The 27,743-nt window shown below is 34.8% G+C and overlaps 1 protein-coding gene and 2 long non-coding RNA genes across 3 annotated transcripts in view; 2 read left to right on the plus strand and 1 right to left on the minus strand.

The window, feature by feature from the left end:
• Positions 1-27,743, plus strand: part of LOC127839937 (zinc phosphodiesterase ELAC protein 2 homolog) — a 424,675-nt gene that overhangs the window by 77,970 nt on the left and 318,962 nt on the right. The gene's annotated exons all lie outside the window — the stretch shown is intronic.
• On the plus strand, positions 11,254-13,149 carry LOC127839126 (uncharacterized). The gene is made up of 4 exons (XR_008030169.1): positions 11,254-11,398; positions 11,902-12,015; positions 12,268-12,426; positions 12,580-13,149. It is a non-coding gene; the product is annotated as an uncharacterized LOC127839126 (long non-coding RNA).
• Positions 13,855-16,575, minus strand: LOC127839127 (uncharacterized). The gene is made up of 4 exons (XR_008030170.1): positions 16,432-16,575; positions 15,817-15,921; positions 15,300-15,439; positions 13,855-14,572 (listed from the first exon to the last, which is right to left on the minus strand). It is a non-coding gene; the product is annotated as an uncharacterized LOC127839127 (long non-coding RNA).

Consider the following 27,743-nt stretch of genomic DNA (forward strand, 5'->3'; position numbering starts at 1 on the left):
ATACTTTAATCTCTAACTTTATCCTATTTCAGGTATTTAATAGTGAACACCTATGCTTACCCTATCAATATCTCCAAACGATAAAACCAGAGCAACAGTCTAAAGTGTAAAACATGCCTTCTAGGAAAATATGATGATTTGTTTAGACAGGGACCTATACAGTATAGGTCCCTGGTTTAGAGAGTACAGACCTTCATGACTCGATTATTCATGACTCGATTATTTAGTTTATTGTAACCTTAACAATTTCTGACATCACGAGTCGCCTCCCTTGTTGGTTCATGCTACCAAAATGTTCTATTTTTAGAAACGGAAATTCCAAATAGTGACGAATGTGAATGGCTACAAAATGACATAACTATGAAAATAAATAGGTAGAATTACATTATTTCACGCAAACCATTATGCAACCATCCGTTTTCTTTTCCGACTTGATACATTTACGGCATTCTATTTAATATTTTACAGACACAACACTCGTCCAGAATTTGCGCGAATCCATTAAATTTGATGCCACATTTAAACCGTTAGCTCTACTCGTAACGTTAATTTCTGGCTCAAAGTAAATCATTTTAATTTCAATTAACACACCTCTGTCACTTTTAAACTCTACTTCATTAAATCCATAGAAAGACAGGTCAGAATCCATGTCATAAATCAGAAAACATTCATCGTACTCCGCTATTTTTTTTTTACACATTTACAAAGAACGAAAGTGCTTTATGCCCCACTTCCTGTTGAGAATATGTTACTTTCTATTTATAATTAACCAATGAAATTCTACATATCCTTAAACCAGGGCCTAATGAATTTGACCTCTCCCAGAACAGTAAACAAAGGAAATAGAAAGTAGGTGTGAGATCACTATCAACCAGAACAGAATTGTTTTACTAACGAATTTTTTTTTAGTTTCTTAGAAGGGTTTTTCACGTAAAACGGTCTTAGAAAAATTCACTAAAAACGTTGTCAGCAATATTCTTGGTAGAAAACGTTAGAAAAACGTGTCTAAATAAAAAAATGTTTGCATTACCATATACTATATTAAATAGATATTTCGTCTGATTTTTGATCAGGTAAGGCTTCATAATGGTCAACCGTTCCATGTCGGTTTTCGAAATGTAGCTCTAACATAAGCATAGTTGCGTAACCGCAACTATGCTAAAAACCGAGGTAGATACGGTTATGTGCTTTATAAGAATCCATGCATGTCTGATATTTTACAATGACGAACTAATAACATGTCTGTGTTTCAATGTGTTTCGAAACGTGGTAGATAAGTCGACCGGTTCGGCTTAGTTTGAACAAAGATCTAGGAAATAAACATGTTTATTTATAGATCCTTGGTTTGAAAACAAAAAACGCGTGCAATATACAAGTAACACGCTTGTACATGCCACCATGTAATAAACGAACATAATACGCATACATTTTAAACATGACTCTTAGAACCTGCTACTGCGGCTCATTGGGTCATTGTCGACCCAATTTTGGGTACGAAAAAAAATTTGCGTGCAAAAATTGTGGGTAAGAAAAAAATGTGGGTACGAATAAAAAATTGGGTACGAAAAGTTTGGTTACAAAAAAAATTGGGTCTGAAAAATTTTGGGTACGAAAGAAAATTGGAAACGAAACATTTTGGGTACGATTTTTTTCAGGGTAGTACTTCCACGTACTCAGGTTACTTTGAAGTATACTTCCCCATACCCCGGGTACTTTGAAGTATACTTCAAAGTACCCGGGGTACTAGGAAGTAGTACCCGGGTCGACAATGACCCAATGAGCGTTACTGCGCATGCGTAACATAAATACACCATCGTTTTAGAAATATAACCTTATGTCACTTTAATTTAAGATGAATTAAAGTGACGATAAATGCTGGCTACACTAATCTACAAAGGGTGGAATTACACTATTGATGTATTAGAACCATTGTTATATTCCGGTAGGATTTATTTCAGATTGGCCTACGCCCACACGTTTTTTAAGTAATATATAGATTAACGTCCAAGTGATGTTAACGTGCTATTGATAAATATATATTTGTTTGTATATGTCACTGTGGTAGTTCGAGCGGTCTTAAAGCAAATGACGTTATTTTAGTGTGTATGTAATTAACAGGATCATGCGATATATTGGTATCGGAAAAGTGCTGGTAATTTAGGTCATAAAAGCCTTAAACGGCTAGACGTTTCTTTCAGGTCTTTATTACATACACTTGTCACGTGAAAAGGTTTGGCTGGACACCTGGCTAAAGGGGGTAACAGGGTGATAAACAGGGCACAAAACGATCTTATCACAAGGGGAACATATTGTTTGTGTGCTAAAATCAAGTTCCTTTTTAAAGTGATATTATCTTGCGCTATAGAATACTATTAAAGGCTGATTAATACGTTTTGGAACATTCTTTGATGTGGTGTATGGCAAAAAAAAATGTCGTCAACGTGTTATACCTTGAAACAAGTTTAAATACCATTTCTTATCATTCACATATATTTTCACTATTATCCATTTATCTTGAAAATTTGAGTATCGTTTGGCAAGAAAATTGAAATGGTGTTTACGCGTTTACTTTCTACATTTTTTGAATGTGCAGTTCATATTGGCGCTCAGATATTCCAAGTTTTTTGTGTAACACATTAAGTGACATGCAGAATTACCGATTCTTACTAAACAAATTACAGCATATTGGAAATAACTGGGAATAATGTGTGTTAACAACCTCATTTTTTTAAACCTGTTCATACTATTTGTAAATAGTGTCCCAATTAATGATTGCATACACAATGTGTTCCTTGCCAATATTCTCAATGTGTACTATGATCATAAGTGTTACCTAATTTAAGCTCACTTGGTTATTGTCGGCTCGGGTACTATATAAAAGTACCCCGAGTACTCTTTAGTATACTACAATGTTCTGTCGGTACGGACCATACACTAAACGGCACCCAGCAAATATTAGACTGACCCGAGTTTCATTCCCGCCAAAAATCCGATGTCGTTTAACGCGCTACCGAATTACGAATGAAAATTCTCTTTTGAACAAAAACTTTCTCAGCATGCTGTTTTGAGTATGAGTTTCGATAATATGGAAACCATTTTACAGAAAATTGATTTAAATATAAACATAATAGTACACATTGTATATCTGGCGCGCGACATAACGCTGTCGGCTACTAAACAGAACATGGCGAGAATCAATAACGCGTCAATAAACTACCGAATACTACGGAATACTGTTAGGGAAATCGTGATAACACATTAAAATCCAGAGGGCGACAATGCGATAGTACGATGGCGACAATGCGATAATACGATGACGACAGTACGATAATGCGATGGTACGATGCGATAGTTCGATGGCGACGATGCGATAATACGATGACGACAGTACGATAACGCGATAGTACGATGCGATGATACGATGGCGACAGTACAACAATACGATGGCGACAGTGCGATAGTACGATGGCGACAATGCGACAATGAGATAGTGCGATAATACGATGACGAAAGTGCGACAATACGATGACGACAGTGCGACAATGCAATGGCGACAATGCGATAGTACGATGGCGACAATGCAAAAGAGCGATATTACGATGACGACAGTGCGACAATACGATGGCGACAGTGCGATAGTACGATAGCGACAATGCGATAATACGATGACGATAGTACGATAACGCGATAGTAAACTGGCGACAATGCGATGATACAATGGCGACAGTACGATATGACTGTATGCCATCGTACTATTGCGTTATCGTACAATCGCACTGTCGCCAACGTATTGTCGCACTGTCGCATTGTCGTCATCGTACTGTCGCATTGTCGTCTATCGTCTTCCGATAAACATGCGCACATCGTATTTTTTCCTAGATGGAGCCACTTTTAAAATTATTTACAGTTCGGCATACCTTATATCAATACCCATTCTATAACTTAATAATAATTCGATTTCATTATAACTGTAAACTCTTAAAAAGTACATCTTAATAAAGTCATCTATTTTGTTTTTGCAATAAGACTAGTTTGTGTACCGGAAGGCGATAGTCTACAATGCGATAGTAGATGGCGACAATGCGACATTGCGATAGTGCGATAATACGATGACGACAGTGCGACAATACGATGGCGACAGTGCGATAGTACGATGACGACAATGCGACGATGCGACAGTACGATGACGACAATGCGACAGTGCGACAATGCAATGGCGACCGTGCGATAGTAAGATGGCGGCAATGCGATAATACGATGACGACAGTACGATAACTAATGCATTGTCGCCATCGTACTATTGCGTTGTCGCATTGTCGCCATCGCACTATATCATTGTCGCCATCGTTCTATCGCATTGTCGCCATCGTACTATCGCACTATCGCATTGTCGCCCTCTGGATTTTAATGTGTAACCACGATGGGTCTAACGGTATTCCGTAATAAACAAAGTAATAAAGCAACGCACCTTGGTTGTTATAAATAGAGGTTAAAGCTTTGTAATCGGTACGTAATAAAGCAACGAACCTTTGTTGTTATAAATAGAGGTTAAAGCTTTATAATCGGTACGTAATAAAGCAACGAACCTTTGTTGTTATAAATAGAAGTTAAAGCTTTATAATCGGTACGTAATAAAGCAACGAACCTTTGTTGTTATAAATTGAGGTTAAAGCTTTATAATCGGTACGTAATAAAGCAACGAACCTGTGTAGGTATAAATAGAGGTTAAAGCTTTATAATCGGTACGATTGGTATGTTTTACTCGGGGAAATTAAAATTGTGATCCATGCGGGGTGGGGGCCATAAGCGTATACGTATAGGGCATGTTTATTTAATACACGTGGTGTCAATTGGTTGAGACTTTGGTCTGCTTATTTGATGTTTTATATCTACCAACGAACACTATATATTACTCTTGAAAGAGTGCATACAGATATAAACTGTATCAAGTTTATCAGTGTTTGTTGAGATTATGGTCAGTTAACGTCTACCGGTAATTGCTCAATCAGAATGCAATAGTAGCATTTTAAGTAGTTTACGTCATCAACGATACGACCACCACCGTTTGGAGAAAGTTTTAATTATGAAAGCGAATTATTTAACTTATTTTATTGCAAAACAACATTCCTAAAGTTATTCAAATAACTAAATGTAGCTATTTAAATTATATTAAAGAGTTGCGCACTGCGGTATGTTAAAAAAACTTATAGTTTACACCGATAATGTAATATATTTATTTTACATTTGACTCAACATTTATTGTATTGTCATGTAAACATCTATATTTTAAGGTGTGAAGGTTCTTCAAAAAAGTGGCTGAAAAAACGGCTTCATGTCAGCTATGCTCTGCAACCATTTTTATTACAAGTACTGTTGAAAGCGATGCAATCAAACAAATAATTAATGAACATTTTTAATTTGCTTTTTGCTTATTCATATGCTTTTATGCTAGAATACTAAATGCTAAATCAAATATACATTTGCACATTATTAAACTAGATAAATTTTGTATAATACATTTAATATATCACGAACATGATATGGCCAAGAATGTAACCAATATAAGAAACCATACATAACTTTTGTTTTTAATGAGAGAATATGTGCGAAAAATATGACATTTTTGAAAGTACAGTATACTGAACTATTTTAACGTGTTGGGGAGGGGGGGGGGGGGTATTTGACCTTAAGGAACCGTTGGAAAACTGAAAACATGTCTAAGCATGAAATAGGCACATGCACTTAACACCTTTTTTGAAATGATGCCACAAATCCATCAAACCAGAAAGTTTGCGTTAAAATAAGTAAGCGTGATTGAATAAAAGTCAAACCATGGCAAATTTACGGTCTGTGTGCATATGTCATCGCCGACCCTCTCTTAAAACCCTATTACTACACAAAAACTACGAACATTTCGCAAGATATTAGGTAAAATAAAGTTAAACAATTAAAAATCAGTGTTCCTTATGGCAAGTGCCGAAATTTTTACGTCATATGTGGTCTGGTAACATAGATGTTTCTAGATACAAAATGCTCGTTTCTATATTTTGTTTGCATATTCAATTCCATTTTAATTTCCCGCAACGATGTCTATTCATACGACACATCAACACTAACATGTATGTATGTATGTATGGCCGGCAAATGTGAGCCTGCAGGAGAAGCTGTACGGACGGATAGAGGCTCTAAAGAAGACCACCAGTTGCATACTTGCCTCGGTTCAGTGCCGGATTACTCCGGTGGAGATCCATAGGCAGTGAAATGTTGGGGTCCATGCGGCCATACCCCAGGTCCATAGTCGGCCTAGTTCCTACAAGAACGTCAGTGCACAGCCGATTTCACTCGTTTCAATTAGCCTACCAGTGCCACTTCTGACAAGACATTACATGTGGCAATGTACTTGTTTAGGTATAACATGTCATTATACTAACGATACGCCTAAATAAAAGTATTTAAGAAAACTGCAGTCTGTATATTTACGTTTTTAACTATTTACCCAGAATTGAGATAAGACTAAGAAAGTATAGTACACAATTATTTTGTCACGGTCTCGTGGGGCCCCAAACAAAGCAGGGCCCATATGCAGTTGCCTTCTCTGCCTTATGGGTAATCCGGGACTGCATCCGGTTTCCAAGTGTAGCGGCTATCGAGAAGAAGAAAGAACAAGCTTAACACTAGGTTTACAAATAAGGTATTTTTCAACGTTTATTTTTACTGAAACGTTGGTAGAGATCTTAACACATTTCATTGCGTAATTTGTTTGAATCCTTGAAAGGGAGATACCTACCAACTATAAATTATCCCAATTTGGTAGGATTTGTCTTCGTCGTGACATACACTACATGCGTGTGGCGGCGTTGAAGAGGAATTTTATAATCTAGGAGTTTGATCAAAATATTTATTTATATTTGTTTTGCTAAATAAATTCCTCGTATGACAATTGTTTGTGCAGTCCGCACATGCTTATTCGGGACGACACTTTCCGCCTAAACTGGATTTTCGCTAAGACGAGACATCATTTAAACGAAAAATTCCATAAAAGCGGTGTGTTATCCCTTTACAAGACGTCCTGATGATTCGGTGATCTTTTCTGGCATTCCAAAGTATCTAAGTAGTCTCTAGAGGGACCTGGCAGAGCCGGTCAATGCTATCGAAACGCATTCTCATAGTCGATGAAGTAATCGAAGACGGGTAATTTCCACTCAGGGCTGGATTTTTTTTTCAAGAATGTTGCTTAGAGATGCGATCTGATCTGTGCACGATCACTCCTTTCGGACGCCGGCTTTTTGGTCCTGGCGATGCGGGTCTACAGCGTCTTTCATTCGATTTAGCAGGATGCGTTTAAGCACCTTTTATGAGATGGACGACAGCATAATCCCTTCGGTAGTTAGAGCAGGAACTGAAGTCGCCTTTCTCGAGGAGCTGGATGAAGAGCGAGAAGAGTAGCTCCAAACTGATCTTGACGTCAGCCTTAAGCACGTTTGCCGGTACGTTGTCAGATCCCGCAAACTTGCTGTTCTTCAAAAGCTTGATCTTCCTGCGGATCTCATTCTTCGTGGGTATGCAGCACTTGATTGGCAGTATCATCCAGTATGACAATTGTTGATAAATGTTTGTTTACCCAAATCTGTGATACGTTGTGATAGAGAAAGGACCATAACTCTAGTTTAAAGCGAAAGGTTCGAGTTTTATGGGTTTTTGGTTATTGTTGGATAGTGCACTGCAATGTGACCCTTTTGTGGTTGTAACTGTCATAAAGTGGCCTGTTGCTATCATGGTCATTAGGCGCATTTTGGCGGGAAACTGTGATCTCTAGCTGCTCGGTATATATCGCGATCATACTTGTTTTATGTTTCAGAATTATTTACGGGGATGGATATATTTAATAACTAGCAATTGTTACGGTTTTAAACAACAAGTACTTGCGTGCAAATTTAAGGAACACTTCAGATAAAATTGCACAGATAACTTACTCATGTGTTATATTTCTTAAACTCCATAGGAATGACATGAACAAATAAAAGCGAATGATACGCAACATTCATATACGAACGAGGGAGAAAGTTCCTAAATACAATGTCAACGTAATTATGGTAATTTTGACGATAATTTTTCTCGACTTATCATCATCCAAGTTATTATTATATGTTTAAGTTTTTATAAATACAATTTCGTTTTCTTTCAAAATCGAGGCGGAGGGATATTGTTTTGGTGTTGTATTTCCGTCCGTCAGTTCGTTTGTCACAAACTTTTCAAGGCTATATCTCAGAAACTATATACATTTCCAACTTGAACCTTCGTGGGTGTATAGATAAAAATGAGGGGAAGTTCAATGCACAAAAACCACAACCATGCACTTTCTAAAATAAGAGTTATATAATATACAATATTTCATCATGACACGTCATGGGTTTATAGATATCATTTAGCAGAATGGCAATGCATACAAACAATCACCAAACACTTTGTTATTTTACAAATATTACATTGTGTTACTACAAATAGTAACAAAATGACGTCGCGAGCGGGCCGTTATTCGTATCTAGGCCGATTTTTATATATCAGAAAAGAATCGGATCGCGCGACGTCAACTGAACAAACTGGCGTCCGTATTCAGTCTTTTCCAACGGTGATTACTAAAATTAAGCCACACATTGACGGAATAAAAAAAAAGATAATTAAACGTATTATAATGATTAAAAAAGTATCGATTGCATCTAAGACTGTACTGTTGATTCGATTGATGACACTATTTGAGCTTTAAGTTTAACAGGAGTCATCCAACATCAAAATTTAATAAACGACAATCTTACCTCGATGACAATTTTAATCCAATGCTTATAATAATACAATTACAACGATATGCACTTCCATTTTCGGTTTTTCCACCCATTTATCTTTTCTAATCTATCTAATTCAAACTACACTTTTAAAACGTTTTACAAAATCGAATGACTGCTCGGAGTGATTTATTTTATTCCTCTTGAACTTTAAGTTTTCTATTATACATTACAAAAACACAAACCGAAATACGTTTTTGATTCGTTCGATGCTTTTTAAAAATAAATTTTATACTATTAAATAAAACAGCGTTCGAATTATTGTCCCTAAAATCAAGAGTGTCTAGCTTAAAGCAGTGTGTTTCGTCACATAAATAAAGTCACACAAGATACGTCATAAATGTCGTAATCAGTTGAATGAAAATAAAAGTACGTTTCGAACTTGTGTTAAAAAGTATTAATGTTCCACTAAAATCAGAATTTGGATGAATGACCGTATACCTTTTTTCATTAAATATACCCAAACAGGTCATGTAACGCATCTTATCTAGCCCAGCTCGGCAAGTAATATTGCTGAAATGTGGAGAATCCCTTGCCTGTGATTAATATTTGTTTTCAGTCATTTTGATTTTTTTTTATATTTTTAACCCCCCCCCCCCCCCCCCCCCCCCCCCCGCGTTACGAAGTAGAGGAGGTATACTGGAATCACAATGGACATCTTTCCGCCTGTCTCTCCATGGACACAAACATGTAAGCAGGCGTTCTACTACACTTTTACACGTACACCATTCGCACTTGCAGGCATGGTTGTGTATTCGCGATTCGTATCGTCGTATGTTAAAAATTGCAAAATATATGTCCGTTTGTTAACTTACATCTGAAGGCCCAAATGTTTAATATTTTGTATGTAAAATCATTATTGTTATCTACAAACATTGTTAAAAAATGTCCCTGGGTTAAAAAATCGCAAAGACCGAGTGTCCCATCGTTCAATGCTACACCTTGCTACCTATAACTGCATGCGGAATAAAGGGGTATTTGTCACTATTGTGACAAGTTCTAGTTTATATTGTGCATGGTTTTCTCTCGTGTTTTTCAGGGGTCACATCCCAAACTCTGTTCACTTCGACATCTTCAAATAAGTTACGAGCACCCCCGAGATCCTGTTCAATCTCCCGGACACAAACTGCTTTACGGACTGCATCCAGAGTCTAGGGGTGTGGCCTGACACCCACGTTGTCGCCTACGACCGCTTGGGACCCATTTCAGCCTACAGGGCGTGGTGGATGCTCCGGTGCGTATACCAAGTGAACATTGCGTCGCTTTCTGAGAAAACAGGGCATAATGCGTGTGCGTAAAGTGTCATCCTAGATTAGCTTGTGCAGTCCGCACAGGCTAGTCAGGGACGACACTTTCCGCCTAAATTGGATTTTTGCTAAGAAGAGACTTCATTTATTCGAAAAATGTCACAAAAGCGGAAAGTGTCGTCCCTGATTAGCCTGCGCACTTTACGCAAATGCATTATTCCCAGTTTTCTTAGAACACGACACCATAACCTCCTATTTTAAAGTGACGTGCATAGCTATTGTTACTATCATTTTGACCTCCTCCCGTTATTTTTTTGTTTAATGATTTTGTTCAATAGAGTTTCATTAGTCCACCATAAGCTTTGTTGCGCACTATTTTCTTTAATATCTTTTCACTCAAATGAACGGAACGTTATTAGCTGTTCAGGCACAACAAGATTTCGGTCCTGGACGGCGGGTTTCGAAAGTGAACGAAAGACGGACATGACGTCACAACAGAGGTGCCAGACGTTAAGTTAATGTAGAACAACGAATAAACAAGGTTTGTAGTCTTGGGATAATATAACAAAAACATATTTCACCAGCGCCGTCATTTGATTTGTGCGAAACTACTTATCAGACTTAATCATTATTTAATAATTTAAATTGCTTAAATTTTACGCACTTTGTTCATACGTTCGATGAATGTTTGCAGAAACGTTCATCACAAGTACTTACATAAAGTAATCGAATGAACCTTTCAGCGCTCTGATTTTGTTGCGAAACTCAACAAGAACTACCTTCGCACATTCGATGACGTGTTGACGAACCTGAAATCGCACCGAAAACAGATGGTTGATTCCAGGATGGTCAACCATCCGTCAATCATCGATGGTACATGTATGTACGGGTTGCTTCCCTTATAAGACTGTTATGTTAATATGAATAATCTCTGCTTTACGTCTTCAGTAGAACAGCATCATTACCCCACTAAATTAAGATGTCTGCGTATTGAATATAAATATTAGTAACTTCACACAGACTGTTGCAAATACAGCCTTTATTAGAGCAGCTGCACCGTGCATATTTATATTGTCTCCCTTTTACTACTTAATGTCACCATGATTTACCTCTCTTATACTGCTGCAAGGAAGATTCAATTTCCTTCCATGATTCACAAGCACCCTTTCAGTTATTAACTGATTATAATTACCTCCCCTGAATGACGTCATCCGGGGATACCCGATTATCGACTGTAAGCAAACAAAGAGATGTCTGTTTGACAATGTGTGTTTTCAACGGTGTAAATGGACTTAAAATATGAACGAAAAGGTTTGTACTGACCTTATTATTAATAATTTATTATTTTCTTATGCAATTTTGATATTCGGTTTATAATGCTGATAAAGCAGCGGTATTGTTTTTGTCTGTTATATGTTTTCGCGAGGACGAAACGTTCAAACGAAGGATTTTTTACTGAAATAAATCCTGTTCAGAAATGTTGATATAGATTAAATAGGTGGAAATATTGACTTGTTTTATCTAAGGACATTTCGTATTCGTCAAAGTATGAACACTCGTTGGCATTTATATTTTGAAGCAACTAAAGGACGCTCGTACTGGTCTTAGTCATACCGTGCTTTTGACGTTTTGTACCAATTGACCATTTTTTTAAATTGAAAGCCAACGGCATCCAATGCAACATATGGTTTGTTAAAAAGCTATTTGTTTGATTAGAGCTTGTACTAAGCTATACCCGGCCTAATGTGTATTAATGTGTAAAGTACAATGAATCAGTTATCATGAATGTTATGAAACAGAATTTTGTTCAACAGATTAATGACCACGACTATGCTGTCCAGTTTTACACAGCAACACCAGTATTCGACTCAAAACCGGATGGAAAACAGATTCAAGACATTACTGTATCACTCGAGAAGAAGTTGAAGGTAAATTAAATTGTTTAGTCAATTGATTTGTTTAAATAACATTTGGGAATAAAACATTTATAGACATATAATAATTAATATCAATACAAATAAAATGAAATTCTTAACCAATAGGATAAAAACACATCTTATTATTTGTTAACCACGTTTGTGGACTTTGTTATACTGATTTTAATGATCCAAAATAATTGGTAAAGTTGTTATTCACTTGATTTTTTTTAATATTATTAGTTGATCTTCATAAAATTTCAGTCTAACAGGATCTGCTGTGTGCCCAAATGTCACACCACTGGCTAAGGATTGTTAGAAGGCCATGGAAAGCCCAGCTATCATGCATTTCCAGCTGAAGATGATCCAGTTCAAGCTGTTTGGTTGAATAAAATACGAAGAGATGAAGACAGACATTTTAAGGTCAGTTGTTAGTGGTTTCAGTAAAACTTTAAATGATTTTGTATAAAGAAAAATAAAACATGTAAAGTACTATACATTTTCATGTCAGAAAAATAGTGTTGATGTGATTAAAAAAAAGCACACATATTTATTTATTTTTTTTTTTTCTTTCAGATAAGTCACAATACGGTTGTCTGTTTTCTCCATTTTGAACGTGACTGTCTTGATGAATCTGGATTTACTAAGCGGAGGTATCTAAAACCAGGAGCCATCCCTACACTATTCGACTGCTGGAAGAACAAACCACATCTGTTGAAGCGAATTCAAGTGGAACGTGCAATTAACAAGATTAAAAGTTTTCACATATTTGATCAGGTCATTCTGGTTTCTCTGTTTGGGATAATTAATCAAATTTGGACAGTTTGCTCATTGCTCACTCTTTTCCAAGACCCAATTATACCATGTCCTGGTGTTTAACATACATACCATTTATATGAACATTTGTTGTTCGTGTACATCATACTACATGTAGGCTAATGAAAAACCATTGGCTGTTCATGTAATATTTGTACATTTTTTGGCTTTGTATAAAGTTTTTGATAATTATCTTGATATAAGCATTGATTTAGTTACAGATTAATGCTTAAAGAGTACTTAAAGCTACACACCTTGAAATAAAGTACATGTTCATATAGATGCAATTTGAAAGTGTGCAAAATTTTCATTAAATCTATAGTCTAGTTAGCAAGTAATTTATTATTTTTCAAACAGGAATAACTGCTTTTAAAACTGAAAGAAGGATTTCTATATTAAACACGATTATTTTTAACTTTTTAAAGCGCAAAAAAGATGGCTTTCTACCTTGTTACCACCAGATATATTCTAGTTGGCATAATAAAATTAAATCTATAGCCTAGTTTAATAGCAAGTTATTTTTTTTTCAAACAGTACTGCTTTTAAAACCGAAAGTAGGATTTCCAGACGTACACATCCATTTCGACAAACGCGATTATTTTTAAGTTGTAAAGTGCAAAAAAGATGGATTTCTACCTTGTAACCACCAGATATATTCTAATTGGCATAGATAAAATATGTCACTCATACTTAAATTTACTATGCCAAATAAGGTGTGTGGCCTTTACATAAAAATTGTATATACATCTTTTTAATCATGTTTGTTAATTTGTTTTGATTGTATGACTACTGAATAAATAATTTTGTTAATAGAAATTTTAGTTTTTTTTTGGGAAATATTAGGTAAAACTAAGAAAGTCCAATGCATATTGAGACAAATCAGTACTTAAGTTCGTTTCCTGGGAAGAACCATTACTGATTCTCAATGGGGATCGAAACTGGTTGCTCCAGGTTGCTTAGCAGACACCATAGCAACTATTTCACTAAGACTCTGCTACAGATTTGCGTAATCCTTTGAGTAAAAACACTTTGTAATCAATGATATAAGCTTTATTACAACAGAAATAATGCAAGATAAGCACATTTGAGTAGCATAGTTCATCACAAAACAGTATGAAGTATCATTAATTGTAAGATTAATGATGAAAGACAACATGTGAAAGCTAGAAATCATAAACTAATTTAAGGAAACACAATCTGAAAATTACAAACATTCAGATACAGGTATTGCACCAAAATGAGCTGAGATCCTATGATTATATTGAATGAATAAATGTGATTTGAGGTGTATCTCACAAATACTGACACTAAAATAACACAAAATTGAATACTTTCAAATATAATTTAGATTATTTCAATACTCTTTATTTCTGATTACCGGTTTTTCATGGAGCGGAAACACTTGCATCTAACAATTGTTGAACTGTTACGTTCAGATGTCCATGTGTCGAATACATAACCGTCATGAAAAAACACATAGCCACGTTGAATAGGCTTTTCAACACCCAGTTTTGAACCTTTACCAGAACTTTTGGTCCATTCCAGAATGTTCATGTACGAAAAGTCTTTGAAGATCGGTCTGGTGCTTTGGGTCCATGTGCATTCTTCCAAATTAAGATGTTCTTCCGCTGTTGACACTGTTGATTGTCCTTGACAGTTCATACAGTACGACTTCTGCTTAGCTGCAAATGGCTGGTCTGGATAAGGATCCACAATTAGGATGTTATCCTGGTTGTCACTGAATTTCTTTACCCTGGAAAATATATAAAAGTAAAGATTTAAACTTTGTAACAGAACATTAAGATTTAAGGTGTTACAAAAAAGCACTACTCCAGAGTCTGTTTCAGATACTCGTTTTCCACCTAATAAACGCCACCCCTACCTTCTTTGTGACCAAAAAATGTATAAGGACAATTTAACTAGTGGCAACCAATTTCTAATGCAGACTTAAGAGAGTAATGTAACTTATTATGTCAGGGATTTTAATTGAAGCAGAAAGCTGTGTGTCACTATGCATGTTATATACATTGTAAAGTACTATATGCTGTGTGGTCGAGTCAGGCTGACTAAACAGATAAAACTTATTTTTAACAGACTGGTTGACAGAAACATAGAAAAAAATTCACAACATGAATGTGCGTTTTTAATATAAAAAGCAGGCTTTTTCCTGGCCATTTTGGGAAAAAAGCAATTGCAGGATTGTGAATTTTTCGTGCCAAAAATCAACTGATTTGGGAAAAACTAATATAAAATAACCCTTTACAATCATTCAAATTAGATGAAAAATCATATTATTCATGGTAATGTACTTTGTTAGATGTCATTTACATATAATTGAGTTAAAATAATCATAACCTCTTCTTTCTTTTTTATTGGGAATTATTTTTTTCAAATTACAATTTAGGTTAGGGAATGGGTCCGTTTAACTGACCCGTAGATACACCAGGAAAAGGCCTGAAAAGGCGATATAAAATAGGTACCTCAAGCAAAGTTCGGCTTTTGTCTCATTCGATTTCACAGCTTGTCCCCGGCATTTCAACCATATTCGCAACTCTGTAACTTTGCATCTTTCTGGTTGAAGTTGCGGTAAAACAGCGCCAGGGACATCCTTGGCATACAGCTACAAAAAATAAAAAGGCAGGTTTTAAGCATTATTGCTTCTTTAGAAAAAAATCATGTTACTTATACAACATACAAAATTCATCATATTAATTTTTTAGAAAATGGTTTGAAATAAATATGATCGATACTGAATGTAGTGTAAGTTACATGTTTTTTTTTAGAGTGGCAATAATGCTTAAAACCTGACAGCTGAACTTGTATGCTTTCATGTTGGGTCTCTGTACCGAGTCAATATTTATTAGAGTGTATTTATGGTACATGACTATGTCCGGATATATTCATGCCACCAATGTGTATGTATTTGCATAATTATATTAATAATAAACTTAGGAGTATTTATTATAGTGAATTCACATTTTAAACAAAAAAACAAACCTTATGACAATCACAGTCGTGTACTGTTGTACTTTCTTTTCTGTTACAGGATCTGGTTCAGCCATGGTACTTCACTGTTTCTGAACATAGCATTTGGGATGATTCCTGAAAAAAACCCACATATAATGCTTTTTTTGCAGCTGATTTTTATATTATTTCAACACTTCAGTCAAACACTCAAAGAAACAAAGGATAGTTTCGGTTTTGAAAGTTTATAAATATAGAGATTTTGGTGTAAAAAACATGAAAGTTAAATGACCCGTTCTCGTGATTGGTTTTCATTCACATTCTTCTACTTTCTAGTTCTATTTAAGAATAAAAAAAGCCCCGAAATCATATAATTCCTATGATAAAATCATGATTACAAATATAAACTTTCTGAAAATAACTCGTAATACGCTTTGCTTTCAAAATTTGGCATTTTTATACAATATTTACTTTTAGGTTCCAATCCAGGTGTAATGGTATATGTACGAACATGAAATGTGTCTTGACAAAACGGAATGTTTAATGCATTTTTTCTCACTTCATCGTACTTAAAAGTAAATATACAACAAGCGATAGCTTTAATATGCGTCAATAAAATAATAAAAATAAAACATGTGTGCAACTTACGCATATATTGTGCTAAAGACGTTGATTTCTTCAGCGACACAGTAAAATTTTATTTTCTCTGGCGAATTTCTATCCCCCGTTGACGTCACATCCGGCTAAGGGACACAACTCTAACACTAGTAAAAGCGAATAACTGAAAGGGTGTATAGGTATGAAATGTTTCCCTGATATGGCTGCAATTTAGCAACCAATGCGAAAGACATCGGACCTCGGACAAATCCGATAAAATTCGACGAGGTCCGATAATATTTCCCAAATTGTCGGACCTCGTGTCCGACAAGAAAAAAAAAAAAACAATATGTAAAACTTTGATTAAAAATGAACACGAAACTAGGAATATTAAAAAAAGGTCTAATTCATGTTTATTTTACTTCGATAGATTATTTAACTTTAAAATCAATTTTCCAACCAGTCGAACTGGCTGTCTTTGCTGGTGACGTAACAAACTCCAAGCGCGATTCTTAGAACCAGTTAAATATTGCACATTGTTTCGTGACGTAGGCGACGCATCAATGACATCATGGTTGAATTAAATTTTACTGGTTTCGAGCATTGTGATGATCGTAAATAGAAAGCGGGGAACCACACGACCGTTGCAGGATGGAATCAACATGCATTAAACGTTTTTATTTCAATGTGTGGTGATGTTGTTTTGTTCATTGCCAATAGATTCAATAAACAGTTTTTACATTCTCAATTTATATTTTTATCTTGTGTGAACAGTATAAGTCAAAGGAAGTCAAGATGGCGACGTCCGTGCCGAGACAAGCAATTTTTGCCGTGTTATACCCTTTATTACTTTTTGTAATTTGTGTATGCCGCTCACTTCTCAGCCATATCAGCAAGAAAGTGATTAGCGTTTAATTCGTACTAATATTCGCTCTATATATCGACTTTACTTGCTACGGAATTTCTTAGCTGGATCACAAAATTACAGCTCCCGCGAATAAAATTCGTAGCGAGTCAAGTCGAGATATGAAACTAATATTAATACAAAATAAACGCTAATCACGCTTTCTTACTGATATCATGATATGGCTGGAAAGTGAGCGGCATTTAAAATTTAACAACTTTTAATAAAACGGCGAAACATACTTGTCTCGGCACGGACGAAAAACGAGGTCCGATAAAATCTGGCGAGGTCCGACAAATTTTAAAAGTTATCGGACCTCGTGTCCGACAAGATTTTTGCGTCTTTCGCATTGGTTGAATTTAGATCCGAATTTCCTCGTTTATGTCTGCAACACAGTTGCGAATTACTTTCCTATTGTCCGAAGTAAAAGAACGGATAACCTCCTGTTGTAAATATGTAATGAATAAAGTATGGTATAGAACATGTATCTAGACTTTCTCTCTGATAACTATTACGACATAGGAACTAGATACAATTCCTTTTTTAATGTTTTAATTTATGCAGAATTGTTTTCTTTGTTGGGCTACAGTCATAACCCAAACGTCCCCTTTTTGAAATTAAATACACATCTTAAAACATTTAATTGACTCACGTGTCTTCATTCAGAAGATAAAACATTAACATATTTCAACCCGGTACCTGTTTCCGAGGTCCTTATGCGGCTCTTATGCTCTCTAACACATAGGATTGAATACAGACGCAAAGCTCCAGAACATCTCAAGTGCAGACCAGTTCGGAAAAAGGAACGATTCCCTGTCACATTCTCGCGTTATTTTACCTAGTCAGAACTGAATATTTTTCTGTTATTTATTATGTCTGTATCTAACTGTTTGTCAAAAAGGGATATATAACATTGAACACGTGTATGATCTTTCACACATTTGTGAAGAATGCTGTCTAATTTGTCCCGATGTTTTAGTGTTAATGATGTGTTTGGTCTAAAACGGGGTATGGGTGCCATAAGTGTTTGCTTAGACTGAGACTGAGGCATACATTTTGAATCGTGACAAAAACTAGGCAGGTATGATTGCTCTTATCAGCACAGCATTAACAAAAAGGGGAATGCTACGTCGGTTTGTCTACAGGGGATGTAGACGTTGATATTTTCAAAGCAACAGAGGAACGATCTCGTCATAGAACTACAACGTTGGTGGGCGATGATACAGATTTGCTCATCTGGCTCCTGCATTACTCCGAAACGGAAAATACGACCATCTACTTCAGCTGTGATGTAAACAAACAGTAAAACAAACACAAAGTATATACAAATATTCACCTTTTGATAGAAATTTTGTGCAATGAGTTGCTCTTTGTTCATGCTTACTTATGCTGTAAATCAAATTCCTTTTTCGTATTTTCGGCATCGGAAAATGTAAGTTGTTCGGAAATTAGTAAAACCTCTTCCTACCACGAAGTCACGTGCTAGTGCATTCCTGCTTACCAAACGAGTCTCAAAAAGACATATTAAATCTTGGCAAATGCTTGAGGGTTAATCTGTTTGGTGCCAAGTCAAATGATTTCCTATAATCACTGCGCCATAACATGTTAACAAAGAAAGTGGCTACTGCCAAAACATTCGTCACTTCTGAGCGACTTCCCCAACATCAAATGCAACAGTATTCCATAGCCAACGTGTATACATCAAATAATTGTATTGATGGTGATGACAAATAATATAAAAATGGACTGAATTGGGATGGAAACAGGATAACGACAAAATAATTTCAATCATGACCGAAAACAAGGCTGAACCTGAAGAACAAGTGAAAATCACCCATTGTAACTTTTCTGTAGGATGTAAATCCTCTCGATGCAGGTGCAGATGCTATGGACTCCCCTGCACTCCCTGCACTGCTGTATGTAGCCCTTGCCAAACTGAAAACTCCAAACAATTCACAAAAAGTCGTTATTGAGTAGGAGGAGGACTACAATTTGAGGAGCTGAAATAAATGTTATGGACACAGTTGATTGTGTATCAAGTGGTAGTTGGCAGCTGAATGTCATCAATTGGATTTCATGTTTATTCAACAGCTTAGTGACACCAACAATTCAATTAAAGTCTTCTAAATCAATGTGTCTGACGAAACAATCATGACGTCTGAGTGAAAAAGTTATGGATATGTCATCCTTCGTATTGTGTCAATGGGTTTTTTTTGCGCCATGTTGGATTTCTGTGTAACATAATACATTTATATTATGTGTGATGGTCTAAATGTGTTCTTTGCCTCCGAATCCTAAGTGCAGACACTGAACTCATCAAATTTGAGTGGATATTTGCATATGATCATTAATAGGTTTCGTTGGTCATTTTGGCGGCCATCTTGAAGAAAACCCAAACTTTCCGAAGGTCCGATTACGTAAGACTTTTGATATATTATAAAGGACCTTCTTTCCGTACCAGGATCGGTTAAAATACCATTTGTTTCAATGTGTTTGGGGTCAAAGTGTAAATTTATCTGCCTACTGAAGATTGGATTATACATTTGACTTCCAGAATTATAACAAGTTGTTACTTTTTCCAAATAAGGAAAAGACCATCCCCTGGCCCCCCTGTTTGCCATGTCTTTCCAACTGACCGCATCTATTTTCAAACACATCTCAGATACCATTAGAACAAATGTGTCTGCACTGTTAAACAATCTTTGGGGAATCCAGGCAAGGACACTCTTAACCCAGCAAATATTATGGAGATAATTAACGATTACATAATTAAAGCACGCTCAGCATATACAGTATACAGGATAAACGTCGTTTTCTGTTGAGAACCAATGGGAATTTCTCAGAGATGGCAGATTTCACACCCGTTGTATTGACCAGAAATCAACGAAAGACTGTTAACTAGATAACGCAACAGACAGGCGATAGTGTACACAAAATTTAAGAGCCCGATGAACCTGAACATGAGCCCCCATCATCGTTTATTGCACGATAAGGCTGATTAGAGATACAATTCAGCAAGGTGGACAAATTAAATGTATATATATGCTCATTGTGAGGTTGTGTTGCTATGTATCACTGCATCAAATATATATACAACATTTTGACACAAAATAACTACGGTACTTTTGAGACAGCCCACGAGGATTATCCTGTAGTCCAATTTGTATGACTTACAAACTTTTATTTCCAAAATGTGTATGCCCCCAGATTAAATGATTAGTGGGTATATTGTTTTTCAGCCTGTCTTTCTGTCTTCGTTATCCATTGTTGTCACGTTATTATTCTTCGCATAATAAGTCTGTCTGTCATTGTATGAGTGTGTCTGTCCCAAAACTTTAACCTTGCTCATTAAATGAAAACTCTTGGGTTTATATTCTTTAGACTTCACATGTGCATGCATATCATTGAGATCTACAATCAAACATGGTTTGAGGTGACTATGTCAAAGGTCAAGGTCACTGTCACCTTTACATTCAAAATATAATCTTGTTTCTAAAGTAGAAACGGCTTCAAAGCTCAGTAGAGGGCATTGTGTTTCACAAACACAGCTCTTGTTTTTTCTGTTTTATAATAACGCCCAAATTAATATTTCAGTAGGTGATAACAATTATTTTTTTCATGCGATGCTTTTTCAACAGAAACGCTCAGTCGAGTAGGAGACATCGCAACAAAGAACTTAGGATAAGGTTCTAAAATGCATTCACTTGCTTCGTGATCCATTGTTGTCACGTTGTTATTCTTCTCGTTATAAACCGGTTATGCAAATTAACAATTGTTGTCACGTTGTTATTCTTCTCGTTATAAACCGGTTATGCAAATTAACAATTGTTGTCACGTTGTTATTCTTCTCGTTATAAACCGGTTATGCCAATTAACATAGTAATGCGATCAACTTAACAACTGACCATGCATAAAATAGTATTATTGAGACTCATTAAACGAGAAATCCACAAACAATATTTTGGGGAAGAACTTTAATGCAAGTTTTTTTAAAATAAAGTCGCTTAAGGTTCATGGGGGGGGGGGGGATAAAATTCATTAAAACTTCGCTTTGGTTTTTCTTCATTCAATGTGGTACAATATGGTCAAACTATATATCATTTTAAAGCTTAAGACGGATAGAATAACATAAACACATTTTCGACATTCAATATTTGTGTGCTTTATTCATATTTTGGTTTAAAACCAATACATTTTTACACTTATTTACAAAATCTCAATCTAAAGTTAGGAAGGATATGCACTACCTTAAGTTGAATAAATACAAAGCTATATACATATAAAAGGTCAAGTTAGCAACATTTCGCAGAAAATTATTGTCATAAAACAACAAATGAGTTTTTATTCAACTGCCTTTTTTGGATAAATTTCCTAAACGAAGTGCTAAAAATAACTAAAACGTAACCACTTTTAAAAAATCCAGGTATGGTGGATAATAAGAGTCACACTTCTATTTCAAAGGCTTAACAATTTTGTTATTTACCTCTCAACCAAATTGCAAATTTTAAACCATCTAAAATTGAAATAGATTGCAGACGACATATAAAATTGTAAAGGAATATAAAGAAATTGGCAAACCGATTGATTTTATATTTCGATTCCTTCTACCCATTTTAAAAGCGTGGCCATCGCTGTGCTCCGTAGAAAAACGTGCAAAACAAATCGGTCGAAACCACGTGCAGTGGTGAGAAAACCGGGTATGTGTATTCACATACCTGAGAAAACACATATCTTATTTTGACAGTTGGGTGGCAACTAGTAAAACAACTATTAACATTAATCGGCAAGAGATCGCACTCAATAACAGAAATGACCACGTAGAGATATCATCACTTACCCTATTTCAAATATTTTCCAGCTGAAAATTGTCCCCCACACGTCTTTGTTAGTTTATTTGTATTGTTTTTCTGGAGCCGAAGTGCATCTCACAGAATATCCATCCAACTTCCGTTGTTTTCACTTTCGTTATTAAAAACTCCGTTTAAAAGAATTATTTCTACTATTAGATTGTTAAAGCGATGTATTATTATATTTTATCATTATAATAGTATACCGTGATGGATTGAACTACGGCGGCATAGAGGTGACATTCACTTCTCTTTTTTAAAATTGCTCTCCTCTTTTTTTCTAGAAAAAGAGGAGTGCAAAACTAAATAAAAGCGGCGTGCAATTAAAAAAAGAGCGGTGCTTCTCTTGTTTTAAATTGCTCTCCTCTTTTTTTATCTCGTGGCCACGAGTTAGCTATGTCGTGGCCACGAGATAGAAAAAAGAGGAGTGCAAAACTAAATAAAAGCGGCGTACAATTAAAAAAAGAGCGGTGCAGAAAAAAATGCAGAGTACATTAAATAAAAGAGGAGAGCATTTTCGTCATCTCGAGATCCCGACTTAGCTCAGCCAATCAAATTGTTTGTTATGTCAATTTAACGTTTATTCTGGATTACCTGCCCCTTTGTATACGAAGAGTCAGCAGGTAGAGACGAAGTTAGAGCGGAGGCGATGGTAATAGTAAGTTAACTAGCAAATTTTTAAAGGTGATTCGTTGTGCAAATTATTTATCTCTTGATCAGTATTATAATTAAGTATTTCAATGGTATGACTCATTTTCACGGAACGATTGATTTTGTATGAGATTTTTCATTCTTCATAAGTTGAATAGTTTTCGGATAAATAAATGGAAAATGTAATTTCGGATAACATTAATTATATAGAGTAATAGTACCGTCAAAATCCATATTTTTACCAATGATATGTACATTTTTGGCTTACATAATACAATTTATTCTGTTTAAAAATCGATCATGTATTTGCACATCCATTTAATTTGATTGTTTTATCAATGCTCGTTTATAACAAACAGCTATATAATAAATTTTACAAGCCACTGCTCATTCTAATAGAACTATTTACATTGTCCTATTGTACTTGCAATTTTTGCTATGATGGCTGAGAAAGCTGAGTTAAAATAATTATTATTGTAAATAATCGGTATTTTTTTATATTTTAAATTCAACTGCTAAGCAATTTACATAGTCATAGTACACAAGAGAAAAAGATTATGACACATGCAGGACTAAAACCTGTGATGACCATTATTCTAGCATGCCTACCGAGCGAGCTTAAATCCAGATGCTTGAAATTTTCCTTGGTGGGATGATAATCCTGTGTAACCAAGGTCTAATTATTTAAACTAGGCCTTACACTACACTGCTTTCTTCTTTTTTCAGGTTATCAACAGCCAGTCAGTTACAGATGCATTGCGACAGAGACGTTGTTATCTACGTCTCTGATTGCGAACACAGAATTAAACAACATTGGTCATAATGTAAGCATAATTAAGCTCCAATATAAGATATAAAAGTCAATAAAACTATTTGCAGTTTGAGCAATGAGCACAGAATTGAGCATTGAGCACAAACAAGATAATAGATAATGAAGTTTTGATCTGCTGATGCAAACAAACTGACCTGAGCTTATACAACTTTATTTTGTGCTTTAAGTTCTAATCTGTTCTCTCAGCTCAAACATGACACAAATAATCCTTTTTTTTCTGGAGCTGTTTATAACCTATTAACAAAGTTTTCCTAAAACTAGAAACAATTTTCCTAATATTTTTAGCAAAATGTACATCTTCATATATATATATATATATATATATATACACATTATATTTGCAGCTTACATACAAGAGATCGGCAGAGCAGGAAGAAGCCATGTTGATGCCCTGGCCATTCTCTTCTTTAACAAATCAGTCATTGCATCTGCACATATGACCAGAGAAATGAAGGACTATTGTGGAAACTCAACTATCTGCCGAAGAACTTTAGTTAACCAGTATTTTGGTTTTGAAACTAAGGAAGTCTAACTAAAAGCATACATATTATTATTACAAGATTCCTTGATTAATTGAATTTTCACATCTTTTTAGGAAAGTCTATCCTCGAATATTTTAAATATCTTAAATATATTTGATTGGATTGATTAATTTTTCATTTATGTTTGATGAAAATGTATATTCTATGTTGAATTAATGCATATGTTAGTGTGAGTGTGTGTGTATGTTTGTGTGTTTCTGAGGATAGTGCGTATGGGTTAAAATGTGTGAGAATGGTACGGGAGTTGCGTGATTTATGTTTATAAATTAACATTTGTTTGTAACGATATACCATGTAGTATGAGTTACCTAATAAAGTTCTTTTCTGTTCTGTTCTTAATTGTACTGCTATGCTTATTTTGGTTGAAAAATGATCAAATCTACATGTAAAAGAACTTACTTATAAATAATTGACTTTTGACATATTTAAAGAAAGTGTCAATAAAAAAAGATTGGTTGTGGATACAAAAAGAGGGTCAATCTGGTGACCAGAAACAATATTTTTTTTTGACTTTATGGGAAACAGTTTAGTAATAAAAATTCATTGTCTATAACAATGTTTTTAAAATTCAAACATTCTATGTAATTTGAATAAAAAGTTGAAAACTGTTAAGCATAATAATGTAACCCTATTTTTTAACGTCCAATTTCATAATAACACTAAATTTCTTTCTGAGAAATCCATGTGTGCAGTTCTTCCGTGTTAATCTTCTTTACCAGATTTTTAGCTCGACTATTATATATGAAATATATATAGTGGAGCTATCCTACCCACCCCGGCGTCGGCGTTCCCGGTAGCGTGCAAATGTTAAAGTTTTGCGTACCACCCAAATATTTTCAATGTCCATTGACATATTGCTTTCATATTTTGCATACTTCTTTACCGACATGACCCCAACTTATAAACAAGAGCAGACAAGTCTATCAAGCATTTTGTTATAATTATGGCCCTTTTTCCACTTAGAATATGCATATTATTGATAATATTTTCAATGTTCCTTAACATATTGCTTTCATATTTTGCAAACTTCTTTAACAACATGACCCCAATCTAAACAAGAGCAGACAACTGTATCAAGCATTTTGTAAGAATTATGGCCCTTTTTTATCTTAGTTCCTGAGTATTTTCTTAAATTTTGTGTTTAGATCCACTTGACTTCTAAAGTATCAAAGCTATTGCTTTCAAATTTCAAATATTTTCTTACTATCATGAGGGTACTGTACCTGCCAAGTTCAATTTGACCTTGACCTTTGAATGACCTTGACTGTGAAGGTCAAGAGTAAATTTTAGTTAAATTGCCATTACATCTTTATTTATGATCAGATTTTATTAATACTTTGACAAAACAACACTTACCTGAATACCACAATGGATTCCACCCAAACAATACCCCATGCCCCAACCTAGAATCCCTGCCCCCCCCCCATTTTTTATTTTTGAAAGATCATCTAATAAATGACCACACCCCGCATTATCCCCCCCTCTAAACCCCCACCCAACCCAAAAAAAGAATATTTTTTTCTTTGAAACATGGTTAAAAAATATATAAATATATTTATTTACTTTATTTTTGAAGGACCGTCCAAACTTCCCACCCAAGCAATTGCAATCAAACTTTAAATAAAATCTTATTGGTTTGTTTTATGTCTTTACAAATGTCCAATAGATTGTGGAAAATATACCTGAACTATTACCTTGACCTTATTGAATAATTTGAATATTACCCCATGATGGCTTACGTTATACTGTCAAGCACTCGAATAGTCGACGGCGCTGTCCTCAGACAGCTCTTGTTGGGACAGTGCTTAAACCTAAATGAAAGTTAATGTTGTCCCCAACAATTCTGAATTTCTTTCCACTGGCAATGGAATCAATTAATTCAGTATTAAAATGTCCCGATATCTGATCAATTGTATACAACATGCCTGAATGGCTCAGAGTGACACCCAAAGGTTGAAGTCTGTCATACACCTACAATGATCAAACATTTTTGTCTTTAACTCATTTGATTTTTTTTAAATATTACCTTAAATAAATCAACTAAATGGGTTTGAAAAGCTAAACCAAACACATTTAGGTAATACTTCATATATTTCCATTTACCTGAAAGGCATTCTGTTAAGTGAAATTATATAAGGATACATTATATACAAATGTATATAGTGAATAATTCATAATATACAACACCTGTTTCAAGTCGGTGCGTTTAACTTACTATAGGAACAATTAGTTTAAAGGCCCATAGAAACATCACATTTCAGAATGTTGTAGAATGAATTAGCCAATGAAAAATCTTATACTTGGTTTTGCTTCATTTTAGAAAAATTTCATTGGTTTTTCTCTACAATTTGGTCAAAAGGTGATTGTCATTAAATGTAAGTAATATTAAAACAAGATTGAAGCAATAACTTTCAGCTTTAACTAATTCAGTGTGTTTGGTTTTTGAAGTTCTATAATACTTTAAGGATAAATAACAAATAAACATAACCGAAGTATAAACAAATAACAACAAACTAACAGTCACGAGATACATTTTTTTATTTCTTATTTACGACATCTGCTGTGTAGCAGAGCAATTTATCTTTTATAAGGCTGACCTTAAAGGGGCCTTTTCGTTTTGGTAAATTGAAAAAAAAAATCAAAAAATGTTTCATATTCGCAAATTTTCGTTTTAGCAATGATATTTGTGAGGAAATAGTAATACTGAACATTTACCATGCTCTAAAATATTCATTATATGCATCTTTTGACAATTTGAGAACCTTGGAATTATAAAGCGTTGCAACGCGAAACGATTGAATAATTGGGAAAGTTCTGTTGTTGTTGTTATAGTTTGGGAAATTAAGAGGATTGCTTATTTCATTAAAAAAATACAACCGCTCATAGCATGAGCATGGTTGTTCGAGTGGTCTAGGCGGGAGACTTTTTACTCCAGGACCTCAGCGGTCAGTGGTTCGAGTCCATATGAGGCTTACTTTTTTCCTTTTTTTAATTGTATTCTTGTTGTTTTTTACTGGAGATTTTTAGGTCCAATGTTTAAATTTATATCCAACAACGCAACAGGAATCAGTTGGCCGACCTAAAAGGCTTAGGCAACCTCCAAATAGATATGGAGAATGGGTCACGCCAATAATTTACTATGTGTAACTAAATTATACATAACAAAACCCATATGGGAATGCATTTTAGATTTAGAATTCAACAGATTTTATAATATTTTGAAGAGTTTTTAATTATTTTTGCTTTTCCAGGTTCATATCTTCCATAGTTCAATGGTTTAATAAAATATAAACCTGGTGAAAGTTATTGGCTGAATTTTCATCTTTTGTATATTTTCAATTACTCTTAATCACTAAATGTAGTGTATAAAAGTAATACTGTTTCATACAGAAAATTATGTTAACAGCTGTCACTGTATAAATAGCAGTATATATTGATCAATACCTTGATCAGTAAATTAAGACTGTTTTTAGTAAATGTATAATTTAAATCTATCAATTTTTATTTCAATTATTGTATATACTTAGATTCAACATTTTAAGTTTAATAATTTTGCATATTTTCACTGTGCATAATTATAGAGCTTC

The sequence above is a fragment of the Dreissena polymorpha genome, chromosome 7 (assembly GCF_020536995.1).
Source record: "Dreissena polymorpha isolate Duluth1 chromosome 7, UMN_Dpol_1.0, whole genome shotgun sequence".
Classification (NCBI taxonomy): domain Eukaryota; kingdom Metazoa; phylum Mollusca; class Bivalvia; order Myida; family Dreissenidae; genus Dreissena; species Dreissena polymorpha.